Raw genomic sequence first — 13,333 nt, 5'->3', positions numbered from 1 at the left:
TTTGTTGAGCGCTTACTGTGTGCAGAGCACCGGGCTAAGTGCTTGGAAAGTACAATTCATTCATTTATTCATTCAATCGTATTTATAGAGCACTTACTGTGTGCTTAGCACTATACTAAGCACTTGGAAAGTCCAATTTATTCATCCATTCCTTCAATCGTATTTATAGAGCACTTACTGTGTGCTTAGCACTATACTAAGCACTTGGAAAGTCCAATTTATTCATCCATTCCTTCAGTCGCATTTATGGAGCGCTTACTGTGTGCAGAGCACTGGACTAAGCTCTTGGAAAGTCCAATTCATTCATTCATTCATTCATTCAGCCGTATTTATTGAGCGCTTACTCTGTGCAGAGCACTGGACTAAGCTCTTGGGAAGTCCAATTCATTCATTTATTCATTCAATCGTATTTATAGAGCGCTTACTGTGTGCAGAGCACTATACTAAGCACTTGGAAAGTCCAGTTCATTCATCCATTCTTTCAATCGTATTTATTGAGCGCTTACTGTGTGCAGAGCACTGGGCTAAGTGCTTGGAAAGTACAATTCATTCAATCGTATTTATTGAGCGCTTACTGTGTGCAGTGCACTGTACTAAGCACTTGGAAAGTCCAATTCATTCATCCATTCTTTCAATCGTATTTATGGAGCGCTTACTGTGTGCAGAGCACTGGACTAAGTGCTTGGAAAGTTCAATTCTTTCATCCATTCTTTCAATCGTATTTATTGAGCACTTATTGTGTGCAGAACACTGGACTAAGCGCTTGGAAAGTCCAATTCATTCATTCAATCGTATTTATTTAGCATTTACTGTGTGCAGAGCACTACACTAAGCACTTGGAAAGTCCAGTTTATTCATTCATTCCTTCAATCGTATTTATTGAGCGCTTACTGTGTGCAGAGCACTATACTAAGCACTTGGGGAGTCCAGTTCATTCATTTATTCATTCAACCGTATTTATGGAGTGCTTACTGTGTGCAGAGCACTGTACTAAACGCTTGGAAAAATAAAATAATAATAATAGCATTTATTAAGCGCTTCCTAGGTGGCTAGCACTGTTCTAAGCGCTGGGGTTGATACAAGGTGATCAGGTTGTCCCACGTGGGGCTCACAGTCTTCATCCCCCTTTTCCAGATGAGGCAACTGAGGCCCAGAGAAGTGAAGTGCCTTGCCCAAAGTCACCCAGCTGACAAGTGGCGGAGGTGGGATTAGAACCCACGACCTCTGACTCTCCAGCCCGGGCTCTTTCTTTATATTCATCCCTCCCCCTCCCAGCCCCTCACCTTTATGTCCTGATCTGTCATTTTATTTATTTTTATTCGTGTCTGCCTCCCCCCTCCAAGGCTGTCGGCTCGTGTGGGCAGGGAATGTGTCTGTTCTATTGTTAGCTCTTCCTCTCCCAAAGCGCTCAGTACAGTGCCCTGCGCGCAGTAAGCGCCCAATAAATGCGATTGACGATTGATTGACACCCCGAGACAGGTAGAAGGAGCCGTACTCATCGCGGACACACACACAAAACAACACAACACACCCACCCAGACAATGACTCTTCAGTGATCCTTATACACTTGCGGGACAGGGACTGTGTCCAACTGGATTTGCTTGTATCCACCCCAGCGCTTAGCACAGTGCCTGGCACGCAGTCCCCTCCTCCCGCTTCCTTGGGGGGTCATGGTCACTGGGAAGGAGGGGGTCGCCCAGGGGTTTTCTAGCCCCCTTCTTTTGCTCCAGCCTTAGCCTTCCCCCTCCGTTTCCTTCTCCTCTTCTTCTCCCCCTCCTCCCGCTTTCCTCCTCCCCTTTTCCTCTCTCCTCTCCTTTTTCCCTCTCCTCCTGTCTTCCCCCTTCTCCTCTGCTCCTCTCTCCTCTTCTTCTCTCTTTCTCTTCCCCCTCTCCTCCTCTTTTCTCTCCTTCTATTCCCCCTCCTCTACTCCTCTCCTTTTCTCTCCTCTTCCCCACTCTTCTCCTCTCTCCTCCTCCCTCTCCTCTCTCCTCTTTACTCTTTCTTTTCCCTTTCTCCTTCTCCTCTCTCTTCTTTTCTCTCCTTCTCTTCGCCCCTCCTCCCCTCTCCTCGTCTTTTCCCTCCTCTTTCTCCTCTCCTCCTCTCTCCTCTTTTCTCTCCTTCTCTTTCCCATTCTCTCTCCTCTTTTTTCTCTCCTTCTCTTCCCCCTTCTTCTGTCTCCTCTCCCCCTCCTCTTCTCCTCTCTCTTCTTCTCTCTTTCTCTTCCCCCTCTCCTCTTCTTTCTCTGTTTTCTCTCCTCTTCCCACCTCCACTTCTCCTCTCTACTCTTTTCTCTCGTTTCTTCCCCCTCCTCTTCTCTTCTCTCTTCTTTTCTCTCTTTCTCTTCCCCTTCTCTTTTCCTCTCTTCTCTCCCTCTCTTCCCACCTCCTCTTCTCCTCTCTCTTCTTTTATCTCCTCCTCTTCTCCTCTCTCCTCTTCTTTTATCTCCTTCTCTTCCCCTCTCCTCTTCTCCTCTCTATTCTTTTCTCTCTTTCTCTTCCCCCTCTTCTTCTCCTCTCCTCTTTTCTCTCCTCTTTCCCCCTCCTGTTCTCCTCATCTGTTCTCTCCTTCTTCCTTTGTTCCTCCCCTCCCCCTTCTCCCTCCCTCCCTTCCTCCCTCTCTCTCTCTCTCTCTCTCTCTCTCTCTCTCTCTCCCTCTCTCTCTCCTCATTCAGGACAGAGGGAGAGGTGTGAGCCTGGGGATTTTATTCATCAGATCCATCCCATTTTATTGTCCTTCCAGGAAGGTCTGGAAGTTGGGGTGGGGGAGTAGGGGGAGACAGCCATCAAAGCAGGGCGGTCATTTTCCCCAAATATCAGGTATGAAGAAAGCAGTGAGAGAGAGACTGGGGGAGGGTTATTTGGTGGGGGGGGGGGGGGAATGGTTCGAACTGGAGGGAGGTCAGTATAGGATGGGAAGGAAAAAAATGGGAAGGAAAAAAATCTCCTCTGGTGGAGATTTTTTTAATGAAGACATTCGCTTCCGCTGGCTGGGGGAAGGGGAAGAAGTTTGGCTGGAAAATATTTCCCCATTCAACCTTTCGCTGGTGGATGCGGTTGGACTCCTAGAAATGGGCACATGGGGAAACTAGACCCTAAAGCGGAATGGAAGGAGGATTAGTATGTTAGGAAAAATCACTCTGGCTTTATTATTAAAACCATGCAACCCCGTTATGCCGGAGGGAATCTCAATCCAGGGAAAGACTCTGACATATGCCCTGAGAGAAAGAAAGAGATATTTGCCTGTTGTTGTTTTTTTCCCGTTCACCAACTCCCTCTTATTAAAAACGCTGTCATTTAACAACCAGAGCAAGGGGACGTTCGCACAAGCCTTGAAGTCACATATATTGCTCGTGATGTCTGAAGGGGGTTTGTTGTCTATTTTTTCATCCCCCTGTTTCACCCCTGCTTTCTCCCCTCACCCAAATCCTGTCCTCATAAATTCTACAACTGCAGAAGAATTTGAGAAAATATTAGGAATTGGGAGCACCTTAAATACTCGATTGAATGGCGAACTCTTGTTCTGGCTATAAAAATTCAAATTACCAGTTCGATTTGTCCGGTCTGCTCTTCTTGAAGAGACTCAGAGGGTGTCAGGAAGAGAAAAAAATAAACAAGAGTGAAACCATGAATAAAAATGCCCTTTCTTTTCCAGTCTTCCAGAGAGTCTCTGGTTTGGGTTCCTCAGTCAAATGGAGTCTTGTCTCCCAAGCCACTTCATTCATTCCTTCATTCATTTCATTCAATCGTATTTATTGAGCGCTTACTTTGTGCAGAGCACTGCACTAAGCGATTGGAAAGTACAATTTGGCAACAGATAGAGACGATCTCTACCCAACGGGCTCACAGTCTAGAAGGGGGGAGACAGACAACAAAACAAAACAAAGCAGGTGGACAGGCAATCACTTCTCTCTCTTTTTCTTTTTCTCTCTCTTTCACGGTATTTGTTAAGCACTTACTGTGTTCCAGGCACTGTACCAAGCGCTGGGGTAATCAGGTTGGACACAGACCATGTCCCTCATGGGGCTCACAGTCTTAACCCCCGTTTTACTGATGAGGGTACTTGAGGAAACTTGCCCAAGGTCACACAGCAGACGAGTGGCAGAGCAGGAATTAGAAGCCAAGTTCTTCTGACTCCCACGCATGTGTTCTATCCCCTAGGCCACGGTAGTTCTCTTTAGCCTGGTCTGGCACTTTTCGAAGTGGCTTCATTTTGGCTCGGTCTGGGGAGCTCCCTTGAGTTGTTCCAGAGGGCTTAGATGTGTGGGGGAGTTCAATTTGAATCGATAGCAATGTGGAAAACGGCAGTTTGCGGCTCTAAAGACACAATACTATCCTCTCGCCATATCAACTTGGGGATCAAGATGTGCTGGATGGCAGTGGAGAAAGCGTGAAATGGAAAAGAGAAACAGGTCCTATTTTCAAAGCGTGTTGGGGTGTGTTTATGTGTGTGTATTTACACTATATTGGACGTATATGCTTTGGAAATGGTACCCTCTTGCCTGACTTGTTCATGACATCATCCAGAGAAGGCGACCTGGTATATATGTCTTTTTCAAATTTGCCTACGTCACTCTGCGGAACTTCGGAAATAACCATTCACCTTCTTACCCAAGGCCGGTTGAGTGGACCTCGAGACATTTTGCCATCGCTGACCCTTCCTGAGCGAGGCAGGGCGGATCAGCATAAAAACATAAGGTGACTGCTAAAATCTAAGTGTTGTCCTTTCCAAGATGGAAAGTTGCCGTCCACATCAATCACGGCGATGGGATGTTCCAAACGAGGCTTCCATTTCCTTCCCGAGTTTCCTGAAAATTAGCAGGCCGCCAAAATGTGTTTTCCCGACGGAGGGAATGCCGATTTCTGGAACCGTTCTGTTTTTGGAACGGGCCCCCGTCGGCGATGGGGTTTGTCTGAATCAAATCCCGTTGTTGGAATTGAAGCAGAGACCAGAAGCTTTCGCTGAAAAGAGGGAATGTGGCGGGCGATACAATGGATAATTAAGTCTTCTGGACCAGATCCCAAATTTCAATCAAGTTTATACCGCTTCTTTCAAGGGTTCGGGGAGGGCAGAGGGGGGAGACAAGGCTGGGTCCTTTCCCTCGGCTAATGAAGTTTAGCATTCTGTGTTCGATCTCTTTCGATGACCTCGGAGCGCGATGGGATAAGACTGCCGTCTCGGTGACCATTCTTAGAACATCATCTCTCCTCTTGCGGCAGCGTGTCTTTAGAGTTCGAGATCTCTTCCCTCAGAGAGAGAAGCCCCCTCTTCTCCCCCTTTAGGGACAGAACTATTATCTGAGAAAGAGAGTAAATCACTGGGAGGCAAGGGGACACCTTAAGGAACGGTGTGCTTTCTTCCAAGACCGAGGCGAACATGTCCAGTTGGTTGGATTGAATTTTGCGTGCTGGTCAGTCCTGAATTCTTTCCCTCTGAGGTACTTTCCCTGGCCAAGCCAACTCGGGCTGTGGTTGCTCACCGAAGGACGCAGATGCAGTAACAGCAGCGACTGTTTGTTCGATCGGATGTTATCTCTTCTGGGTCCCGGATCCCGGAAAAATAAAATTTAAGGAATAGAAAAATCAAACAGAGCCGGGCAATAAATTTAGCGTCGGGTGAAATGGCCCGTGGTCTGGGGATTTAATAAGATCGGCCGTGGGCGAGGGGGAGGGATAGACTGTTTACACAGTCAAATCTACATCCCTCTGTTTTTACAGGGTGACTGGAATTGTGTCTGGGGACCTCCTTTCTAGTTTCTTATCCGGGGCGGGGGGTCTCCCGGCATGACACGCTCTTCCACCCGGGAGTTTGTGTGCAGAAACTAGAGGCCTCAAAGGATGGGTTTGGAAGAGCTGGAGGAAGGAGAAGTTTAAAAAGGAGATGAATGAATGTCAAACTCAATTCCGGAGTCTAAATCATGCCGCCTCAAATCCCCTTTCACTTTGGCACCCCCCCACGTTGTTTTTTTCTGATCATTTTTAAGAGGTTTTTCCTATCTAGTTTTCAATAAGTCCAGGAAACTGTGTCTGTTGGTCTTGGAATTCCTCTGTGGACATTTTCTTCTTGATTCTTTGTGTACTTTTGCCACCTCCTAACTTCACCGTTTGACTGGCTGACTTTTGTTTTCTTGTGAATTTTTGCAGCAGGAATAAATCTGATCTCTCTCTCTCTCACTCTCTCTCTCCCCTTAAAGTAATAGGCTGCTCAATGTGTTTTCAACAATGAAGAAGGGACAGGGAATGGAGCTGAGATCGTTATAGTTCGGTGTTGTTGGGGGGCAAAGGGGGGCACTCAGAGAATTAAGGTGTCTAAAACACGAGCCGTTTTGCGGCAGAATCACTTTACCCATCGGTCGATTTAATATCAAGGAATTGACACCGGCTGGGTTGATGTGCTTTTTTTTTTCCTCAAGGAGCCAACGAATGAACCTTAGAATTGATTATTAAATGTGGCAAAGAGACAGCTGAGAATAGATTTGGAAAAATCCAGGTCCGAATTCATCCCGACTTCTGTAAATTGTAGCCGGGTCCTTGCTCGAAACCGAAACCCTTTCTCCGGTTCTTAAATTTCAGTTTCTTCTTGTCTGTGAAATACTAATGATTATCGCCGAGATAATAACTGACAGGCGTAATCAATAACCGGTTAATTTCCTAGGATCGCTCAGCGCTCCGAAGGGGTGAGTGTCTTGTCCAATTTATTACAGGTAGAATTAATTACGGTACAGCAGGACTGTTTGAAACATTCGGGTTCCCTGCAGCTTCGTCTATATGGAAATATTTAAAAACAAAACCCGTGAAATCCAGCTGGCCCTCCCTGACTACCTTTCACGTGTTGAACCGACATTTTTATTCTTTCTGGTCCCAATCTCACCTCCCCCCCCGCCATTCTTTATTCTTAACCGAGGCGGAGTTAATAAAATTCCTACGGCCAGTGTTAATTAGCAGGAGGATTAGTGCTATTTTGGATAAAAGGAGGCGTCAACATTGTAATCTTAGCTACATGTTTGCTTTCACACCACTGAGAAAAAATAAAATGGGAACGAAGACGGGGATTAAGTCCCTTACCCCTGCTGGACTTTTTACCCCGGGTTGAGGAGGAGATGGGGAAGCTGAGATTCCCTAGGAAGGGTGATCCGATCTGCTCAGAGTCTCCCGGCCTTCCCCATGCCAAGCAAGCGGCCCTCAGTTTCTGGATTGACATCGGCTCTCTAAGATGGAGCCCTCTGAGCTCACCATCATTTTTGCGAGCCGGTCACCTGGATACAGGGCGAAGAGGAGCTGGAATGTAACGAGCCTCTCCCACCGCCCCCTTCTCTCTAATTAGGAAAAATAATGTCGTGACAACTCAAAATACAACATGGAAACCCGATCTCCCCGTGCCGTCCGGCCCCCGAAACCCAAGTCACATGAAATCGCTGGCCCCTTCCAACGTCCAAGGCCGGGCCTGGGCGATCCTATTTTTGGAGAATGGCAAACCTCCCGCTTGTTTTCCCTTCCTGCCGTCGGCATCTGGCTCTGGCCACACTGGCGGGGAAGGAGGCGAAGGGTCTCCTTGTGTTAAAAAAATCTGCTTTAACTCTCGTCTACAGAAAGAGCCAACTGCATACCAACCACCATGTTCTGGCTTCCTGCCTTGCTGTGGGAAGATATAGGGGGGCTGAGGGAAGGGGAATTTGTTTGTATTTGAGTTTGCTTGCCCCCGTGATTGTGTACAACGGTGGAGACCCCACAGAAATGGCATGTCAGGAGGTGGGAGAGATGGTGAGGGGGAGTGTCCAGAGTTAGGAGTTGGGGAGGTCTTTGGGGAACAAATTTGGGGTGGTCACTGTCTTTGGCACTGTCACTAGTATTGCCCGCTCACTGTGTCCCTCACATCCCTCTTCCCCGCCGCTCCATTTCTATTTAGGGTTTCAGAGGCACCTCACGTTTTCGACCTCAAGTAGCATCACCATCAGTGGTATTTATAATAATAGCAATAATGATGGTGTTCGTTAAGCGCTTACTATGTGTCAAATGCAGTTCTAAGCGCTGGGATAGATCCAAGGTGATCAGGTTGTCCCACGTGGGGCTCACAGTCTTCATCCCCATTTTACAGCTGAGGTCACTGAGGCGCAGAGAAGTGAAGCGACTTGCCCAAAGTCACCCAGCTGACAAGTGGCGGAGCCGGGACTAGAACTCATGACCTCTGACTCCCAAGCCCGGGCTCTTGCAACAGAGCCACACTGCTTCTCAAAGCCACGCTGCACTTGCCGCGTGCTAAGCACTGTACTAAGCGCTTGGGAAAGTACGATACAATGGATTTGGTACAAAACAATATGATAGGGTTGATAGATATGTTCCCTGCCAACACGAGTTTACAGTCTAGAGTGGGACAAAGGGGCTGAACATGGGGTGAATATCAAATGCCCAAAGGCCATGGATGGTAAACTCGTTGAGGGCAGGGAATGCGTGTGCTTATTGTTATATTGTATACTCTCAAGTGCTTAGTACAGTGCTCTGCACATAGTAAGTGCTCAATAAGTACCACTGAATAAGTCCAAGTTGGGACAAAGAAAGCTTCAATGCTCGAGATCATGAACTCTGTGAAGGATGGGGATTGTATCCAAGCTGATGATATTGAATTCATTCAATTCATTCATTCAATCATATTTATTGAGCGCTTTCTGTGTGCAGAGCACTGTACCAAGTGCTTGGGAAGTACAAGTTGGCAACATATTCATTCATTCATTCATTCAATCATATTTATTGAGCGCTTTCTGTGTGCAGAGCACTGTACCAAGCGCTTGGGAAGTACAAGTTGGCAACATATAGAGACAGTCCCTACCCAACAGTTTGCTCACAGTCTAGAAGAGGGAGATAGGCAACAAAACAAAACATGTGGACAGGTGTCAAGTCATCAGAATAAATAGAAGTAAAGCTAGATGCACATCATTAACAAAATAAATAGAATAGTAAATATGTACAAGTAAAATAAATAGAATAATAAATCTTACAAACGTATATACGGGTGCTGTGGGGAGGGGAAGGAGGTAGGGCGGGGGGGATGGGGAGGAGGAGAGGAAAAAGGGGGCTGAGTGTGGGAAGGCCTCCTGGAGGAGGTGAGCTCTCGGCTTTGAAGGGAGGAAGAGAGCTAGCTTGGCGGATATGAGGAGGGAGGGCGTTCTGGGACGGGGAGGATGTGGGCCGGGGGTCGACGGCGGGACAGGCGAGAACGAGGCCTAACGGTGAGGAGATTAGCGGCAGAGGAGTGGAGGGTGTGGGCTGGGCTGGAGAAGGAGAGAAGGGAGGTGAGGTAGGAGGGGGCGAGGGGATGGACAGCCTTGAAGCCCAGGCTGAGGAGTTTTTGCTTGAATCTACAGTGCTTGGCCCAGAGTAGGCACACAACAAATGCCGCCAATATTAATATAATAATTACAGGCATTCTGGTGCAAACTGAACTATCTGGCATAGAGTCGGATGAATAACCACTCTAGACGTAGCTTGTCTAGTGCATTTGTTAAGTGCTTCCTATGTGTCAAGCACTGTTCAAAGCGCTGGGGTAGAAACACGTTATTCAGGTTGGGTCACAGTCGCTGTTCTAGATGGGACTCACTGCTAAGTAGGAGGGTACAGGATTGAATCCCCATTTTACAGTTGGGGAAACTGAGGCAGAGAGCAGTGACTTGACTTCCCCAAGGTGTCATAGCAGACACATTGGCAGAGCCAGGATTAGAACCCAGGTCATTCTGACTCCCAGTGGGCTCTATCCACTGGGCCACACTTCTTCTGGACCAACAGCAAATTGCAAGCTTCTTGAGGGTGGGAGAACGCCGGTTTTGCTTCTGTTGTCCTCTCAAGTGTTTAGTGCAGTGCTCTGTGCTCATTGAGCACTCATTAAATATCTTTGATTGAATTATTGACTTTATAAAGGAATGAGGCAGACTTCCTCAACAAAGAGGAATCCATCAGTGGTATTCATTGAGCCCTTACTGTGTGCAGAGCACTGTACTAAGTGCTTGGGAGAGTCCAGTATAGAGAAGCAGCGTGGCTCAGTGGAAAGAGCCCGCACTTTGGAGTCAGATGTCGTGGGTTCAAATCCCCGCTCTGCCAATCGTCAGCTGTGCGACTTTGGGCAAGTCACTTCACTTCTCTGTGCCTCAGTTCCCTCATCTGTAAAATGAGGATGAAGACTGTGAGCCCTCCGTGGGACAACCTGATCACCTTGTAACCTCCCCAGCGCCTAGAACAGTGCTTTGCACATAGTAAGCGCTTAATAAATTCCATTATTATTATTATTATTAAGAGTTGGTCAATATGTTCCCTGCTCACAATGAGCTTACAGTCTAGAGGGAAAGAAGCCATTGGGAGGACACTCGTGGACTCTGTGGTGAAAGAAATTTTGGGTAAAATGGACTGTCTCTCCACAGCCCTTAGAAGTGTCATTCCTTGTCTAGGGTTGCCAGGAAGGCTGGATTATCCCATATTTCAGTGCCTGATCCTGTTTTCTCTGCGGAGACGGTAAGCTCCTGAAGGGCAGGGATAGCATCACCTTACCACAATGCTCTGTACACAGTTGACTGCAAAGCAGTATTTCCCAGCCGATAGAGCTCAGGCCTGGGAGTTAGAAGGTCATGAGTTCTACTCCCCACTCTGCCATTCATCTGCTGTGTGACTTTGGGCAAGTCACTTCTCTGGGCCTCAGTTATCTCATCTGTAAAATGGGGATGAAGACTGTGAGCCCCACATGGGACAGGGACTGCGTCCAACCTGATTTACTTGCATCCACCCCAGAGCTCAGTACAGTGCCGGCACAGAGTCAGAATTTAACAAATATCACAATTATTATTATTATTAGAAGGACCTGGGTTCTAATCCCGGCTCCGTTTGCCTGCTGTGTCACTTTGGGCAAGTCACTTCACTTCTCTGGGCCTTAGTTACCTCCCCTGGAAAATGGGGATTAAGAACGTGAGCTCCATGCGGGATAGGGACTGTGTCCAACCTGATTAGCTTGTATCCACCCCAGCGCTTAGTGCAGTGCCTGGCATACAGTAAGCGTTTAATGAATGCCATAAAATAAGTAATTTAGAGTGTATGTGGACATATGTCATTCACGACAGTGGACAGAAAGCCATCTGGAGCTTGATCCAAACTGGACAGGGGACAGGTTGGCTGGACACCCTGAGAGAGGTCAAGAAACCTGGCCAAGAAACCCAGTCCGTCCCCCCAAATTCTCACTTCTCCTTATTCTGCCTCCCCAAGAAGTTGGGGCTCCCTTTTCCATCCCAGCCCCCTGACACCCCTGTTTTGCTTGGCTTCTTCCTTTCTCCACCTCAGTAGGCTTTAAAAGGATTTTTCCCCTTCCTCCAAAAAACAAAATGAAAACCCACTGAGCTCCAGATTACCCACTTAAGCTCATTAAAGCCCCTTAAAATGTTGAGACGCGAGACTCCCGCTCCCCTCCCCACCCCCGAATTCATATTTTCATTCTTCGCATTGTTGTCACGTACCCGAACCCAGATTAAGGCTGGTTCCTTGGCATCCCCCCAACCAGTCCCCTACTTGTTTGGACCCCGTGAGTATATTTTATTGGAGGCCCTCCCTGCCCCTCAATGCAAAGCTCTGGGGAGGAAAAATTGGGGTGCTCAGGGGAACTCCAGAGCCTCCCTCCTCCGTGCCCTCCTTGTGGCAACAGAGCCATGCTGAACTGTCCGGAAGTGACCAGGATGGGAGGAAGCGAGGGGGCCCAAAAGATTCTGGGAAGCCCGGCCTGCTCCGGCCCAGTCTCTAGACTTGAGGGCGAAGGTTATCCCAGAAGTGGATTTGAGGGTCCCTGGCCCAGGGGCCGTGGCCCGAGATCCTTCCTCGAAGCCGGAGACTTTCCTCGGTGCTTTTTTGGCTGCTGTTCCACCCCTCTCTGTCCTCCCCTCCTAGCCCCTTTACCCCCCCGGGCTCTTCTCTAATTCCCAGCTGTCCCCTCCCTCCCTCCTCTAATGCCGCTCTTAGGGAGACCTTTCTGTCTTTGACAGTGGAACAAATCCTTTTTAACACAACCATCACTCCTTTCCCCCCCCACTGGGATGGCCGCCCCCTTTCCCATCCTTCCCATGCTCCTCCCCCCCAACATTGTTGCGGAATTTCCCTATGCGAGTCTTCGCCCCAGCAATGCCAACCATCCGGCCTCGCCTGCGGTGCCCCAGAGGCTCACGGGAGGACTCTTGGGGAGTTTGTGGTGCATTTTGGGAATCAATCAATCAATCAATCGTATTTATTGAGCGCTTACTGTGTGCAGAGCACTGTACTAAGCGCTCGGTCCCCAGGAAGGCCCGACTGACAAACGGCTCCCTCCCGTCTCTCTTCTGGGTGGGAGATTTTCTTCCTCTGCCTCTGCATTGCTTCCCTGGTGCTTCCTTGTCAATCAGTCAACCGTATTTATTGAGCGCTTACAGTGCTCAGAGCACTGTAATAATAATAATAAATAATAACGATGGTATTTGTTAAGCACTTACTATGTGCAAAGCACTGTTCTAAGCGCTGGGGAGGTTACAAGGTGATCAGGTTGTCCCACGGGGGCTCACAGTCTTCATCCCCATTTTACAGATGCGGTAACTGAGGCACAGGGAAGTGAAGTGACTTGCCCAAAGTCACACAGCTGACAATTGGCAGAGCTGGGATTTGAACCTGTGACCACTAACTCCAAAGCCCGGGCTCTTTCCACTGAGCCACGCTGCTTCTCTAAGCGCTGTACTAAGCGCTTGGGAGAGTAATAATGATGGCATTTATTAAGCACTTACTATGTGCAAAGCACTGTTCTAAGTGTTGGAGAGGTTACAAGGTGATCAGGTTGTCCCACGGGGGGCTCACAGTCTTAGTCCCCATTTTACAGATAAGGGAACTGAGGCCCAGAGAAGTGAAGAGACTTGCCCAAAGTCACCCAGCTGACTGCTGAGTTGGGTCAGGGACTGTGTCTATTCACTTCATTGGATCCTTCCAAGAACTCAGTAGACTAAAAGCTCATCCAAGCGCTCAGTACAGCGCTCTGCACATAGGAGACTGTTGAGTTGGGTCAGGGACTGTGTCTATTCACTTCATTGGATCCTTCCAAGAACTCCAAGAACTCTAGACTGTCAGCTCACGTCTGCTAATTCTGTTGGATCGTCCTCTCCCATGCGCTTAGTACAGTGCTCAAACTAGTAAGCGCTCAATGAATACGATTGATTGGTTGATTGAGAGCAGATATCACGTCTTCTAACCATACCGGACTTCCCCAAGGGCTCAGTCCAGTGTTTTGAGCACAGGCGACCGAAAGCTTCTTGAGGGCAGGGAACTCTACTGGCCTGGTTACCCAGAAGCCTCTGGG

The 13,333-nt window shown here is 48.2% G+C and overlaps 1 protein-coding gene across 1 annotated transcript in view; it reads left to right on the top strand.

The window, feature by feature from the left end:
• Positions 1-13,333, top strand: part of LMX1A (LIM homeobox transcription factor 1 alpha) — a 106,830-nt gene that overhangs the window by 16,325 nt on the left and 77,172 nt on the right. The gene's annotated exons all lie outside the window — the stretch shown is intronic.

Source organism: Tachyglossus aculeatus, chromosome 16, assembly GCF_015852505.1.
Source record: "Tachyglossus aculeatus isolate mTacAcu1 chromosome 16, mTacAcu1.pri, whole genome shotgun sequence".
Taxonomy (NCBI): Eukaryota; Metazoa; Chordata; class Mammalia; order Monotremata; family Tachyglossidae; genus Tachyglossus; species Tachyglossus aculeatus.
The sequence above is the reverse complement of the archived record's forward strand: the minus strand, read 5'-3'. Positions and strand labels throughout refer to the sequence as shown.